The sequence below is a fragment of the Papaver somniferum genome, chromosome 1, assembly GCF_003573695.1.
Source record: "Papaver somniferum cultivar HN1 chromosome 1, ASM357369v1, whole genome shotgun sequence".
In the NCBI taxonomy this organism is placed as follows: domain Eukaryota; kingdom Viridiplantae; phylum Streptophyta; class Magnoliopsida; order Ranunculales; family Papaveraceae; genus Papaver; species Papaver somniferum.
In genome coordinates this window covers 34,567,033-34,584,485 of record NC_039358.1, presented here as the reverse complement: position 1 = coordinate 34,584,485, position 17,453 = coordinate 34,567,033, and positions in this window count along the sequence as shown.

Here is a 17,453-nt window from a genome sequence, read left to right as displayed (position 1 = left end):
ATTTACAAGTATTAGATTCTACCCATTGATTTAGAGGATAAATAGAAACCCTAAATCTAATATTTCATTATGATACTCTCCCTCTATCTCTTTCTCCTTCTCCACCCCCAACTACAGCAGCCACTGCTGTTACTCGACTTTCTTCTTTTCGTTTTCCTTCATTTTTGTTTGTCATTAACTAAATTAATATATATTATATATATTCTTTCGATCTCTAGATTTAGAGTAAGCTTTAACTATTCTTGATATTCTTTTTATTTATTTTTTGTCTGTAAATTTTTGTAAACCAATACTATCTGCAGCTACGATTTTTTTTCTGTAAATTTGTGTAATTTTTTTTTTGGTTGACATAATTATTGGTTAACCAAAAACCACTGGGACAAACCGAAACCGGCTGGAACCATTTGGAAACCGAAACCAATGGTTAATGGATTGGTTTGGTTTAGATTTTTAGAAACCGATAGTATTGGTTTCGGTTTTGGTTTGGCTAGAAACCGACCATGAACAGACCTACAAGTGGTGGCAAACCAAATAGCTATAGGCATTGTTTGATTATTTTTTTTAATACGAAAAATAATTTGAAGGATACTGTTAAGGTTTTGATGGATATTTTTTGTACGATCCAGATTAGAATTTGTATGCCTGGTGTAAGAAAACGTGTCTGCCACTAGACAATTTTAGTCCAATTTGAGAATCTTACTCAAATTGGACTAAAATTGGATAGTGGCAGATACGTTTTCTTACACCAGGCATACACCCTCCACCAACCAAAATCAGTAACAAGGTAAATGATCAACATGGTAAAAAAGTAAGAACAACTCAACCCCACTCAACTTCATCCTTCATTAATGTTTTAGAATCCAGTACTATGTTTTTTGACAGGTCGTAGTCCAAAGTTCCATTAGCCATGGTCGACCAAGTCAACAAGCTCTTAGCTGTCCCAAGTACAAGTACGACTGCATAAGCATCTCTACTGCATATACTATTATGTTCAGTTACGACATGGTGCAAATTCATCCCGTGAAATTTTTTCAAATTAAAGCTGGTCACATCAACATCACCTTCATTGTCCTATCCTTTACCCCTCCCAACCAAAGTAAACCTAACTCTCTCACCCATTTCATTATCTGGTTTCATTTCTTTTCCACAATGGACTCCTCCTCCAATTCTAACCCACCTTCCATTGAGAACCTAGTCAAGAAAATGAATACAGCTTTATCTATACCTGAGGATTTATTTCCAAAGTCTTTATCAATTCTGAAAACATCAGAACCAAACAAGCCCAGGATTGGAAAGGATGCTTCATTGGAAAACTGTGTAGTAATATCTGCTTCCAAATATCCAGAGTTAACAACTTCATCAACGCTCACTAGGAGATGATTGGCAGAATTGAGGTTGAAATAGGGAGCAGAAGAAGAAATTTTTACATCCTCAAAACCACTAATGAAGAAGATTATAATACTTTGAGAGCTGGAGGCACTAGAGCAGTTTTTGATAAGCTGATGGTTCTAGTAGGTGTACCTGCTAAGGGTCCAGAACTTATTGATAAAGAATTATTCTCCAAATTTATGGTCTGGCTTCTAATCAAGAGAATACTTACTCACATAATCCCAGACATACCAAACATCATTCAACCAACTGGAGTGTTTCAATGCTCAAAAAAACCTTATGGTAGAGACAGATTTGAAACAAATGTGGAAGTCAAAGTTACCATCAACGTAACCAGATCTCTCAAATTTGGAATAAAAGCCTATGAAACCCCTACCCTTTCTCACTGGTTAGAGTGTGCTTATGCTCTCAATGGCATCAAGTTCTGCAAAGTTTGTAGAATTCTTGATCATCCAAGTCCCCCTTGTCCTACACCTCCAAATAAAAACACTCATGATTACCACCACTTACCAATCCCCCAGCCAACACATGCGCCTATAACTCCCAGACAAAAGTTGGTTCAAGCTGGGAAAGATATTATTCACAGGCATTACTCTAATGCTGATGCAGCTGTTGTGTTTGAAGCAAAAATAAAAATGGCTAAAAGGTTGGAGCTTGAAAAGTCAATTGCAAACATTGCATCTACATCTAACAATCACATCATTTTTGGAGTTCAATCTCATTCCGCTGAAACTCAGCCTCCTACTGCTGAAGCTCATGATTCCTCTCATCCATATGTCTTAGCCTGTCAAATTAAACACAAAATATTAGACTTGGAAAAAATGTTAGCTGGCTATTACAAGAAAAAATTACCAGAGTGGAAAGCTGTTGCTAGAACTACTTCCAACAACAACAACAACAACAACTTGAGTAAAAATGATGAGAATACAACTGTTGCTGATCTAGCTGCTGCTGAGCTATTTTTCCCAGTCATATCTAAGCCAAAGTTCTTTCCCACCCACTCCCTTCCTACCTTAGCTCAGATCAAAGAAAATATGGAAGCTGAAGCAACTAAGAAGAAAAAAGCTGCTTGGAAAGCTAAGAAAAATGATCATACCTTTGAGAACCTTGATGACATCTCTCTCAGTACCTCCTCCACACATTTTACTGATACCAAGAGGAAGAAGGCCATACCAAATGAAGAAAATGCATCTCTAACCAGCAGGGACATGACAAGTGCAAAAAGATACAAGGACCAGACTGACTCTACTCAGGAACAGATGGTCACTCATCTGAATCACTTGGCTAATGGCTCTTTGGATTTCTCTACTGCTGGAACAAGGGTATACATCCTCAACCTAATCTTTTACTGGCTTTTATTAAATCTTGCTTATACCATCTCCCCTGTGATTTTTTTACCTCATAAGCATTATGATAGTATCACTAGAAGACTTGTCTCAAAGTATCCAGAAGTGTCTTATTATTGGGAATTTTTCACTTCCTTGGCATGGAATTGTCAAGGATTGGGCACTAGGGATGCTAAGAGATACCTCAATGACATGCTTAATAAATTAAACCCTGACATCATATTCTTGTCTGAAACTAGACAAAAGCATGATAAACTCAAGAAAACTTTACATGATTTAGGAGTCATCAATTTCTGGAATGTTAATCCAGGAGGGGAAAGTGGCACTGTTGGTGGCTTAGCCTTGGTATGGAAAAGCAATCCAAATGTGGAAGTCTTAGATTTTTCTATAAACCATATTAATGTTTTTTTTTCAGAACTGTCAATAGCCCCCTTGGTTATTTAGAGGTTATTGTGGTAATCCTTATGATACTCAATCCAAGTTAAAATCTTGGAAAACTCTTGAGCAGTCTGCCATCTCTAATAAATTACCCTGGTTGGTCATTGGAGATTTCAACTTCATCCTTCATGATACTGAAAAGTTAAGTACTCACCCCATTGATGCCAATAAAGCCTCAATCTTTAATGAAAAGATTCAATACTTGGATCTCATTGACCTTGGTTTCTCGGGTTGCCCTTTCACTTGGTAAAATAAGAGAAAAGGCCATGCTCTAACTGACCAAAGATTGGATAGAGGTCTTGCTAATGATAGTTGGTTGGATATTTTTCCAAACACCACTATCACCAATATGCTAGCCATTGGTTCTGATCATCACCCCATTCTGCTAAATTCTAATCCTCACTGCAAGAATGGTAAGATTTCATTCAAATTTTTTGGTCCATGGTTAGATCATGCTGATTGCAGGAAAATTATAGCTGAATGCTGGAACAAGGTCACTCCAGGTTCAAGTGCTTTCTCAATTTCCAGAAAACTTAAAGACATCAAATTACAAATCAGAGTTTGGAACAAGGAAGTATATGGAAATATCAAAACCAACATTGAAGAATGCAAGCAACACTTAACTTGGTTACATACTTACTACTTCAGAACTGACAGAGGACAAGCTCTAGATGATGCTAGAAAGCAACTCAAAAACTGACATAACATTGAAGAGAAATTCTGGAAAACTAAGAGCAGGGATCAACTTATCAAGATGGGATATCAAAACACAAGTTACTTCCACAGAGCCACAAAAAGTAGAGAAAGAAGGAATAAAATTGAAACTATTCAAACTGGAGAGGGTAGTTGGATCACTGAACACCAGGAGGTTAAAGACTGCTTTACCAATCGTTTTTCACATATGGCAACTGCTGAAATTACTAAACCCTCTTCTGAAATAATCAATCTCATTCCCTCAACCATATCTGTTGAAGACAATATCACCCTCAACAGAAGACCAGAACATGAAGAAATTAAAGCTATCTTATTCAGTATGGCAAATGACAAAGCTCCAGGTCCAGATGGATTCCCACCAAACTTCTTTAAAATCAACTGGGATATTATAGGTAATGATATTGTTTCAATGGTTCAACACTTCTTCCTCTCTGGACATCTGCTAAAAGAGATGAATGCCACCTTCATAGCCCTCATCCCCAAGGTAGATAATCCTACCTCTCATAGCCATTTCAGACCTATCAGTCTCTGTAACACAACCTACAAAATCATCTCAAAACTTCTAGCACAAAGAGTGAAAGCCTTCCTTAACAAAATCATATCCCCTTACCAATCCGCATTCATCTCTGGGAGGCAAATATCTGACAATTAGCTATTGCTCATGAAATTATACACACCATGAGATCCAAAAGAGGAAAAAAAGTAACTCTGGTTCTATGGGAATAAAAATTGATATGGCAAAGGAATTTGACAGAGTGGACTGGGGCTTCTTGATGACAATTATGAAGAAAATTGGCTTTGATGATCTATGGTGCAACAAGATTTATCAATGCATATCAACCACCACATCAGCTATTCTCATCAATGGATCTCCTAACAAATTCTTCAAACCCTCTAGAGGTCTAAGGCAAGGTTATCCTCTATCTCCTTATCTCCTTTTATTCTGCATGGAATCCCTCTCAAGAACCTTATTGCATGCTGAGGAGATGGGCCTTATTCATGGGATAAAGATCTGCAAAGCAACTCCTTCTATCAGCCACCTCCTATTTGCAGATGACTGCATGATATTCTGCAAAGCAAACACTTTAGATGCGCAAAATATCATGCAGTTATTGCAGACCTTTGGAAGTACTTCTGGGAAGCTAATCAACTTTCATAAATCTGGTGTCTTCTTTAGCAAAAATACTAATCCTGAGCTAATTCCTCAAATTAGCAATTCTATGGGAGTTCAAGTCCTTCAGCTTGATGATAAATACTTAGGATCACCTATTTTCACACATAGAAGCAAAATCAACTCTTTCAAGCATGGAGTAAAAAAATTGAAGCTGAGACTAACTGGTTGGAAACATACTCCTCTTAATCCTGCTGGCAGAGAGGTAATCATCAAATCTGTCACCTCTTCAGCTTTCATTTACCAAATGAACTGCTTTAAGGTTCCTAAGAAAACTTGCAAAGACATAAATAATCTCCAAAGAGACTTCTTCTGGGGGTAAAAATATAGAAAATACTTCAGGTTATTACCCTAAGGCGTGGACAGCAGTTTGCAAGCCAAAAGCTCTGGGAGGGCTAGGATTCATGAACATGGAATTATTTAACAGCTCCATGATAACAAAAATTGGATGGAGACTTGAGCAGGATAAAGATTCTTTATGGTACAAGCTTATGGATGCCAAATATCTTCTAGGCATAAATGTTCTCAGCATGGATACTAAATACAAGGATGGGGACTCTTGGATATGGAAAGGAATTATAGAAGGTATAATAAACATACAACAACACTGCTCCTGGAGGATTGGAAATGGCAGAAGGATACAAATTTGGGAAGACCTATGGATCCCAAGTTCTACATCAAGACTTCAAAACCCTCACCACTGCCCCTCTTTATATAGATAAGTTAGAATCCTTGATACTTCCAGATGTAAATTGAGATGAAGTTCAAATCTCTAACATCTTTAGCATGGCGGAAGCTGCTGTTATAGACTCTCTTCAGACACACCCAAATGAAGAAGACAGAATAATATGGAATTTCAATGACACATGAGCTTTCTCTGTCAAGGATCTTTACAAGGCAAAAATTGATTATACCTACAGAACTGATATACCAACTGGAAATTGGGAAGCCATTTGGAACATGGAGGTGGCTCCAGTAATCAAAATTTTTATTGGGAAATGTGCACATGGAATTCTCCCACAAATGCCAAGACAGCTAGCATACTTCATTACATCAATCCTATATGCACTGTCTGCAATAGTGGGGAAGAAGAAACCATGTCTCACATGTTCCTAAATTGCACTGCTGCTACTTTAGTGTGGCAGGAAATACTTGGCACCTCCCATGCTCTCTTTGATAACAATATTATCTTCATTGATTGGATGAACTCCTGGTTTCAACTAGGAAACATTGACTGCAGCATTTATGCAACCACTTGTTGGTACATTTGGAAAACTAGATGTGATTTTATATTTAAACAAATTCAGCCTAATGTGGGAGTTATTACTATCATAATAAAGAAATACTTGTGCACCCATCATAGAATCCATGCAATGCCAAATCATATCATGAACAACTTTCCTCTGGTACCAGAGGAAACTGACATTGCTAGGCAACAAGCTAATGCTCGTTATACTTGGAATACAGAAACAAGATTTGGGAAACATATCAGCATCTGCACTATACAAGATTCTGAGAACTCTGTTTATTACACTGCATTAACTATGACAGATTTTGCAGGAAACACCATTGGCTCTAGAGGACATCCAGGACACTATGGAGAAGGGGGAGTCACAAGAGGCGCAGAGCTAGCTTTCCAGTGGGCCAAAGAGATACAACACACAAACATTGCAATATCTGCTGAATCAATGGACATTCTAGACCGTTTCAAGTTCCTCTACAATGAAGCTGCTCAAGGAAGATTTCATCTCAATTACTATGAAAGAAGGCACATTCAAGAAGACACTAGTAGAAGTATGGTCATAAATCCCATATCTTTTGTTGTATTAAACCTTAATATTGTTACTCGTATTCAAAACATTGGAGACATTTAACTTAGCTCTATTTTGTAAAAACAACACTGGCAGGTTGTGTGATGCATCCACAACTGCTGCCACACAACTCATATGTACTGCTTCTTAGTGCCTTTCTAGGCCTAAGCTTTTCCTGTAAAAAAAAATGCTCACAAGAATTATGTCTTCACTACGGTCTAACCTAGGTTTTTGTTACTTTGTCACCTGCTTTCAAGGAAGGTGGGAAGAGGAAGAAGAAAGATGTACGTACTTCTGCACCTTTGAAAGAAAACAAACTAAGTTTGTAATTTTATTCTTAGCAACTACTATTTTTGGTTGAGAAGTATTCGGATGTTTTAGGTTCTTATTCAGATCTTTGTTGATTTATTCAGTTTTTCTTTGACAAAAACAACTGCTATCCGTTGTCTCTGGGCGGGGTATCCAAGGCAAAAAGTTATCTAGATTCTAGAGAAGATATGGTGGCGTTGGTCCAGAACATGATATACTCGATTATGTTGCTTCTCTTGTGGAAGGTGATCAATCTTTATGGAACGCGAGTATGAGTAAATCAGTATAAGGGATTTAAGTTATCTTTGCTATTTTGTTTTTATGTGGTGGACAAAATTCAGTTTATCAACTTTAATATGATGTTTTTCATTTTGGTTTGAACATGTTTTGCATGTTCAATAACCTGGATCAAGAGTGCACCAGTGGAGGAGGGGGAAGAGGAGCCTCATAAGAAAATCACCAAAGATTCTGAGGAGCATGGCTCCCCCATCCACTTAATGGGAAGGAATACTAGGTTTTAGTAAGGTTCTCACTACTGCCTGATCTTAAAATAGTTATCAAGAGAAATTTTTAATCAAAGCTATCAAGAGAAAGTATTGATAAAATCAACCCTATGTGAAGGAGAGAAAAAAGACGAAGAAATAGGAAAAATACTCCCTATGTTTGTACCTAGAATCAACTTTGTTCATGTGGCTTTTGTGTTTACTTAGACTTTGATTGGATTTTTTTTCCTAGCATTTTTAGGGGCCACCCAAAAGGAAATAGGGGCCAATAATAAGACAAAATAGGGTCATCCAAACATAAATTGAAGTTAGCCCTTATCTCGTGTATTTCGTAATGGCAAAATCGTCCTTCCACAATCGGTAGTAAATTGTGTTACTTTAACCTCCGAATATATTCAATTTTCAAATTTTGGTACTACTATAATCGGTAGTAAATTTAACTTCCGAATGTATATTAGCTCCAAAATGAGATTTTCCCAAAATCCTAAAATTTTCGAACTTTGGTACTACCATAATCGGTAGTAAATTTAACTTTAACCTCCGAATATACTCAATTTTTGAATTTTAGCACTACCATAATCGGTAGTAAATTTAACTTCCGAATGAATATTGGTCCCAAAATGAGATTTTGCCAAAATCCTAAATTTTTCGAACTTCGCTACTACCATAATCGGTAGTAAAGTGTGTTTCTTTAACCTCCGAATATACTCAATTTTCGAATTTTAGCACTACCATAATCGGTAGTAAATTTAACTTCCGAATGTATATTGGCCGCAAAATGTGATTTTGCCAAAATCCTAAAATTTTCGAACTTTGGTACTACCATAATCGGTAGTAAAGTGTGTTATTTTAACCTCTGATATATTCAATTTTCGAATATTAGTACTACCATAATCGGTAGTAAATTTAACTTCCGAATGTATATTGGCTCCAAAATGTGATTTTGCCAAAATCTTAAAATTTTCGAATTTTGGTACTACCATAATCGGTAGTAAAGTGTGTTATTTTAACCTCCGATATATTCGATTTTCAAATATTATTACTACCATAATCGCGGTAGTAAATTTAACTTCCGAATGTATATTGGCTCCAAAATGTGATTTTGCCAAAATCCTAAAATTTTCGAACTTTGGTACTACCATAATCGGTAGTAAAGTGTGTTACTTTAACCTCCGAATATACTAAATTTTCGAATTTTAGTACTACCATAATCTGAAGTAAATTGTGTTAATAAGTGATGCTTATTATCTACCGATTGTGTTCATGGCCTCAAATTAAGTTTTTCGAAACTTAATAAAATTTCAAAATTTTCTACCTTCACAATCGGTAGTCAATGGTGTTCATTATCTACCGATTGTGCGTGACTTTTAGTGCAGAGAAATTTAATTTTTAGAATCAAGAATAATCGGTAGATAACGATCAATTTACCTACCGATTATGGTTGATGTTCTTAAGAAACGAAGAACATCAATCATAATCGGTAGGTTACAGTAGATTATTATCTACTGATTATGTTTCTGCTAGTGTAAATCCAAGAACATTAACCATAATTGGTAGGTAAAATAGATAGTTATCTACCGATTATGTTTCAGCTACTGTAAATCCAAAAAAAAATTCGGATCAAATTTTCGATTTCAAGTAATCAAATCCTAATTTTGAATCACAACTACTATCATATATTTGTTTTGTTTGTTGAACTCCTTTTTATTTTCTTAATGTTCTAAGTTTCAACTTTAAGGTTAATGAATTTTGGGTTTTAATTTTAAACAATCAATCATAACATTTGTTTGATCGGCGATCTTTGTTTTCAATCAAAAATAAAATGATGAATTTTTTCCAATAGGTAGAAAAGAGAAGAAGAAGAGGAATGATATGATTATGAAAATAAAGGATATAAATTAAGATTTAGTATAAAGGTGAAACACAATATAGACAATTTTCTATTTTTAAGACACCGCTTAACCTTCTTCAATGGATGGGAATAAAAAGGTGGTCCCTAATTTCTTTTGAGTGGCCCCTAAAAACGCAAGGTTTATTTTGGATAAAGATATTTTGTTTGAGACTTGTTGGTATTCTCTGTTTGAATAAAAATATTTTGTTTTGGACTAGTTGGTATTCATCAGATATCATTATTTGGTAATTTATTTCTTCATTGACTCACACAGTCAAGGCATAGTAGCACTCACTCTATTAGAAAGGGGAATGATACCAACAATTCTCCCATCATTTATTATTGTCTCAATAATTTCTCCCAATGTAGGCGGCTCCATAATTGTATCATTCTTGTGAGGATTTCGACATTCACCTTAATTTTATAACATGAATTAATTCAGATACATTTTTTGACTACTACCATCTTGTGCATATGTACATTTTCCAAAAACATATTTTGACTTCTTAAATGTAAAAATACCATAAATAAATAACCTTGCTAGATGAAAATATTTTTCTTCTGGTCCAAAGGGTGATTATTGATCGAGGTTAGATTGTACTATTTGCTAGGTTTTAAAACTTTTATTGTGTTGTTTTGTTATACCTTTATCATTCTTCAAGTAGAGATTTTGGCTCGTCAGCCAAAAAAATTGATCTTTCAAAATCAAACCCAAATTTTATATCCAGAAACATCTTTATTTAACATATACGTTATTTTTTATTTTGCTCAACAATACATACATAAATTTTATTATTTTGAAGAAAAAACAACACCAACAATTTAACAGAATGAGAGTATTTTTCGATTTTTAATTGAACACAAAATACAGAAAACTAAGAGGAAACACACGAAAAACTTCTTCAGTATAACGACTTTAGGTGATTAGTTGCTTGGCTAGATCATTTGTTCTGCAATTAATACCCTTGCCATGTTAACTATGTGATTATCCTTACGATCAAAATTATATTCGGTCAATTGTATTTCTTAAAGAATCCTATTATTGGGGCTTAAAAGGTTGACCATTTTGGGGGCTTAATTGTTTTGGGTAGGCAAATTATAGATAAGGGGAAATTCAAGTGATTGAAAAGTCATATTTACCCTTTGTAAATAAATAATTTAAAATCAAAACCTAATCCTAATATTAATCTTAAATCAAAACCAAACATCAAAATCCATTCATTTTCTCTATTCATCTTCTTCTTCTCAAAAAAAAACTCTCAAAAACCTAATAATATCTCCCTCTCTTCTCCATTGATTCTCAAGATGGCAGCAAGATCAAGAATGACAATATCCGGACGATTGAACCCTGATTCTGAATCAGGGCAAGTTATTGATGTTCCTTTTCATGGAGATGTGGTGAACCAATCTCTTCAAACACCTGCAAATCCTCCTGTGGTGAACCAATCTGTTCAAACACCTGCAAATCCTCCACAAATTACTCCTACTAGATAAGAATCGAAAAACCCACCAGTTATTTACCATTAGATTGAAAAAATAGGTTTATTGATGGTTTTAGGGTTTTCAAAAATGGTTTTCTGAAGCGTTTACGGCTGGGATATCATATCGTCCTGGCCGTAATGTATACCTAACGGTTGGGACATCAAGAACTCCCATCCGTTAATGTCTCGTGTGGTTAGGAAAATTTGAGATCCCAACCGTGAAATACATATACCGATGGGACTTTCCCAGCCGTAAGTTGTCATGTGTTTGCAGAGTAAAATTGAGTAATGAGTGTTTCGGCTGGGAGGTTCCTAACCGTAAATTAATTTTCCTAACCATTATCTGTATTTTCTAGCCGATACTATGTTTACGGTTAGGAGATCTTACTTTTCCCAGCCGATAATTTGTATAACGGATGGGTTATCTGTTATTTCCTAACCGTAATTATACCACTCCGTGTGAATTGGTCTTATCTTCTGGTATGTTTTTCATCATTTTTAGGAACCCTGAAAAGGAAAAAGAACCCCATGAACTGCCAATGTGTGATATTACTACGATGATGGTACGTAGGCTAAGTATATGATTCTTTTTTTGGTATACGTTTCTCAAATTATGTATCACTATTAATTGAATGATGTGAAAATAGGTCAAGAGAGCTAATTGGATTGCCAGGGGACTGATCCGTAACATTGAGGAGGTTTTATATTTGGATTGCGACGAACAAGGAACACTGATTCTCAGGCTTCAGGAGTTACATAATCCAGCGAAGGATGATCTCTATACTAACAACGAGGATGATTGGATTAGTCTTTCCCAAACTCCCAACAGTTCTTCATCATCTTCTGAGGATGTTCCTTCGATTGTTGGTCGTAGTGGATGATTGTAGGTTATGTACTTGTTTAATTCATTCCAGTTTATGTTTACGCAGACTTTTAGCATGTTTAAGATTATGGATTTGGGTGATTTACTTTTCAGAGTTACATTTCATTATGCAGACTTAACCTTGAATGAATGGATACTAGTGTTTTGATTCTTAATTTATCAGATTCTTGTTTAAGTATAATATGATACTAACATTCCAGGGAAAATTACGGACAATATTACCAGCCGTAAGTTGGATTAACGGCCAGGATTACCATCCGTAAAACTGACAGTAACCAGAATTACGGGCAGGAATCCTAGCCGAAATTGGTTTTACGGTTTGGTGTCTCAGTCGTAAGCTGAGTAAAATTTGAAACTGATATTCTAGGGCAATTTACAGCCAGGATTACCAGCCGTAAGTTGGATTAACGGCCAGGATTCCATAAAACTGACAGTACCAAGAATTACGGGCAGGAATCCTAGCCGAAATTGGTTTTACGGTTTGGTGTCTCAGTCATTACGGAGTAAAATCTGAAACCGATATTCCAGGAAGAATTGGGGCCAGGATTACCAGACGTAAATCTGACAGTACCCAGAAATACGGGTAGGATTCCTAGCCGTTACTGGCTTTTCGGTTAGGTTTCTCAGCCGTAATTCTGCGAATAGGTCACTTGGGTCATTACGGCAAGGTCGTGTCAGCGTATGACCTGGCCATAAATACCTCCAAATAACCACATTTTTATCATATTATCATTACAAACACATTACAAGAGTAAAACTATATTCTCCATATATAATGAGTGATTCAAAATACATAAGTTCACACCACATTGTTATCATATTATCATTTTAATCACCACCCTACAAAAAACATTTTTATCATATTATCACTGACCTTCCACATTTACTCATAGTCATCCTTATCGGAACTCATTAGTACACACAACAGGCCATCCCTCGAAAACTGTAATGCATCCCACAATTGAAATCTTTCCTCGAACCTATGACACCAACCCATTGGTATTTCGCCGTCACATTCGTCTCCCTTCCTTAATGGAGGTAATGGGAATCCATCTTTCAATTGGAGTCCGATATAATGGTTCATATTCACGAACCCCATGATGACTATCTTTGGAGATTCTTCTTCGGTAAAAATACGTCTTGTTGGTGCGTATGTAACACTATGTGCATAGGAGATGGAATGAATAACACAATGGAAAGAGTTGGCGATTAGATAACCACATATTGGCATTTTCATCCAATATTCACTTGTCAATGTAGTGTTTCCCATTAAACGTCGTTCAAATGCTTTGAACTCCTCTTTTAGCATCGCCTCCATGTCATTTCTTTCGAATCTCATCATTGTCTTGTAGAAATCGGGGAAACCACGTGGTTCAAGCAAACACTTTTGCCTAACTAAGTAATTTGGTCGTCACCCCATTCTTTTGCCTGCTCAAATGGTCCAAGTTGATCTACGAACACATGGTAACCACAATTTTCGTCGCCCTCAACACCGTCGGTGGACTTGACATACTCATGAATAAAATGTGGTAGAAAGTGCATGTAATTTTTTTTATATCGTGTAAGTAGGTCGGATATAATTACATTCCTCATCTATAGGGGGTGATTTCATCGGACCTACGTCCAAGAAGACCGTCTCTTCCTCACCATCAAGGTTACTAACAACTCTTTGTGGGGTTATTTGCGATGGTTCGACCATCGGTGCTTTTCCTTTGACATCATTACCTCGGCTTTTCGCTAATTTCTTAATACCAACCGCACCACCAACTTTTTTTTTGGACACTACTAGCTTCTTTTGTTGTTGAACCTTGTTGGGATGGAACAACCGGGTCTTTAATTTTGACTCCACTATCAACTTTTCTTTTTGAACTTTTTTGGGATGTAACAACCACATTCTTCTTGCGGCCTTTTACCTTCATTTCACTAGCTCGGCTTGGTCCGCATTTTTATATTTCCTTTCGTTTAAGTTTGTACAAGTCGTTCTACTTCTCAAAACCCGAAAGATCTCTTCGCATTGAAGGAGTCAATTGTGGACCTTCTTGAACCTTTCTCTTAGCTTCTGCCTTTTCATGTTTCTTTGTTATTTTGGTCGAAGGCCTACTCTTGCCCTTCCCCTTGTTAGGTTCTAAAATATCTTCTATAGTGAATGAACGGTAGAATTTCCGCAATTCATACAACCAAAGTTGTCTTTTTTCCGGTAGTAAAGAAGCATACTTCTCAAAAGTTCCTTGTGTACCTCCGTGTCGCAAAACACTTCCCCAAGACCTTGATTTGGTAATGGATCTTTAAATGTTAGTTGTTTCCAAAATGGATCTATATCTTCAATCGGAATCATCCTTGTGGGATAATTTGCTACCGTATGCCTACATGGGAGCCCCAAAGCCGACTTAATGGGACAATTACATCTCATTCCCGGTGGAAAATTGTGCTCCTCCCAAGCCTCCACTTCCGTTATAAGTTTTAGGATTGCCCATTGAGAAACATATAAACTTATTCCCCTGAGCCAAGGGCTATCCCGGTAGTCGGTAACCGTTCTAGATCGGCTCTTTTCAAAATCCTCTTTAATTCTATCGAGATCACGCTTGAAATACTCAACCATAGCTTCAAAAACAACAACGAATCCACCATCACAACCATTTAACTTACTCTTGAACCGATAGTGAGCCGACTCCACCGTGCTTGTGGCTTGATTGTCATAATGTCTATAACGGTTTACCCATGCACTAACAAACTTTTCTTTGTGGGGATCCAATAACTCGTTCTTCAAATATGTTATAAAATCCGGGTAGGTTGACCATTTTTCCATTACAAAACGCTCCCTTAGGAAATATAATGGTTACGTGAGCGACCATATTAGTTGTTCCCAATCAACTTGAAAATCCGCCGAAAGCACCTCGGTTATCTTGTCATTGATCTCAAACTTTTCTTTCTCTTCTTGTTGTATCTCCAACGGTAGATTTTTAATCCTCTCCATATCGGTCTTCTTTGCTGGCCGTATAACCCTCTTGCAATTAGTTTGCACATTGTTTCATATATGAAACATGCAAAGATGATGACGCGCGTAGGGGAAAACACGTGGTATGGCCGACATCATCACATCAATGTTTGCTCCTTATCCGTAATCAACACCCGTGGAGTATAACCTTCTTTATACAATAACTTCACCTTTTGCAATGCCCACATATAACTTTCCTTCGTCTCGTCTTTCAAGAAACAAAACGCAATGGTAAATGTCGACTTGGTAAATTTTTTCCCAACAAAGTTTAATATCGGCATATAGTACTTGTTAGTTTTATACATGCAATCCATAAAGAGAATTTGATGAAAGCATCTTTCCAATTGTACACATTCCGGATTGGCGATGAAAAGATATTCCACTTCATTTTCTTCATTCGTTTCATAGGCGGTAGAGTACTTTTCCTCCTCAAACAAAAACAATAATTGTTGCATAAGCACTCTCTCTTCCCATGACTCTTTTCTAAATTTTTATATTTCGTTATAGATAGTTGCCAATGAGGATGAGTTTTGGGGGTTTAACACCTTCACGCCACTAAGAATATCAATAGGTCTTGTGCGTCTTTTACTCAACACGTGTACTAACTCCTTTTCTAAGGGGTTGAGCCTTGCCGAATAAGGATGGTTGATCAAACTCTCCGGAATATGATGATTATGATAACCCGAGACGACTTTAGCCATATACCACACTTTCTTATCGTCGTTATATTTAAATTAAAGCTTAAAAGGGCATCTGCACTTCTTCGTATTATATACTCCCTTCTTCCTCGTGGTTTTTGGTTTATACTCACTACCCTTTTTCCAGTGGTTCTCATACTTTCCACTATACTCGCAAACCATTTGAAAACTGTTGAATGTAACTTGTTTATTCGGGACTATGATGCACATCTTTTTCAGCCCTTGTGATCGAGCCCACTTCTTTGCATCTTCCTTAGCTTTCCACTCATAGTTGTTTGCATAGCGAGCACTTGTGTCCTCGGAAACTTGCACAGGTTGGTGTTTATCTTCCATAACCTCATCTTGCTCTTTAATAACCACCTCTTGATCTTCCATAACCACCACTTGGACTTCCACCGGAATGTACAATACAATCTATAATAGAATGACATAATCACATAATTATTCACAAAAGAAATTTAAACACACAAAAACGGTTGGGTCGACAAGTGATATTCCAGCCGTCATAACATAAACGGCTGGGTCGAAAAGTATTTTTCCGAACCGTAAATCGGTTACGTCCAGGAATTCCAAGACGTAAATTGCCCTGTAACTGGATGAGTCAGCTTACAGCCTAAAAAACGAGCCGTAAAACTAGTTACGACTGGGTAACCCAACCGGCGCCGACAACATTAAATAGCATTTAATATTTGCGGACAGGAAACCTAACCGCCGCTGACAATATTAAATGCTTCCCATGCACGTAGAAAAAACCTGGCCGCAATTTTTTAGTTACGGCAAGGAGTATTCATCGTCGCATCCGTAACATTTTGATAACAACTAGGAGTTCATCAATAGTGAGCCGTAATATTGAATAACGGCTAGGAGTTCATGGTTTCCCAGCCGTGATTGGACGTGACGGCTGGAAACCTAGGGTTTTCGAAAGGAAAAAATCGAAACTTCTTGCAACTTTGAGCTTAAAAACTGAAATAGGAGTTAGAATAGAGGTATACCTGGTAATCTTGAGCAAATGTTTCTTCGATTTCTTCTTCTTCTTGGGTTGGTCCTTCGAAAGCATAATAAGGTTCATAAGAGTTATTTTGAATTTGAGAAAAAATTTCATGATTTTCTGAAAAATCAGCAAAGAACTGATCGTTGTTGATGGGTATTTATATGTTATCGTATTTTGAAGATGAGGGTTCACCTACATCAAAAGTTTTGCTTGAATCAGTGATTTTCATTTTTTTCCCCAATTTTTTTTCTCTTCTTCTTCTTCTTCTTCTTCTTCTCCTCCTCCTCCTCCTCTTCCCTCTGATTTTATTTGTTTTGATTTTCATCTTCAACACTTAACTTAAAGAAATGAATTAATGTTGATTAATTAGCTAATCATGATTAGTGAGAATCAAGTTTATTATCTAAAATCATATGGGGTCATATTAGTCATCATATAAATATTTGATGGGGGGTGTCCCAATTACTATTTGGTGACACTAAAAAGCTCCCAAAAGACCAAGACTTTTTAAGCCCCAATGATAGGATTCTTCTTAAAACCATGCATAAAAATGGAAAGAGATCCTAACCCTAATTTTATATATATAGATATATAAATTATTGGGTCGACCGAGCGAAGCGAGGGAGGACCCTATTTATGGTGACTTTGTGTGACAATTCATCTTTCATTTCATCATAACACCTCATAACATCTGCTCTATTTGTATTCCTACATGGCATTTTAGCAGCAGGGTTTAAAGCCTTAACAAACTCTCTAAAGTAGAAATGCTCAACCATGTTGAGAGGGTAATCATGCTTAGCAATCATTCTAGCAAGGAAATCTCTCATAACAAT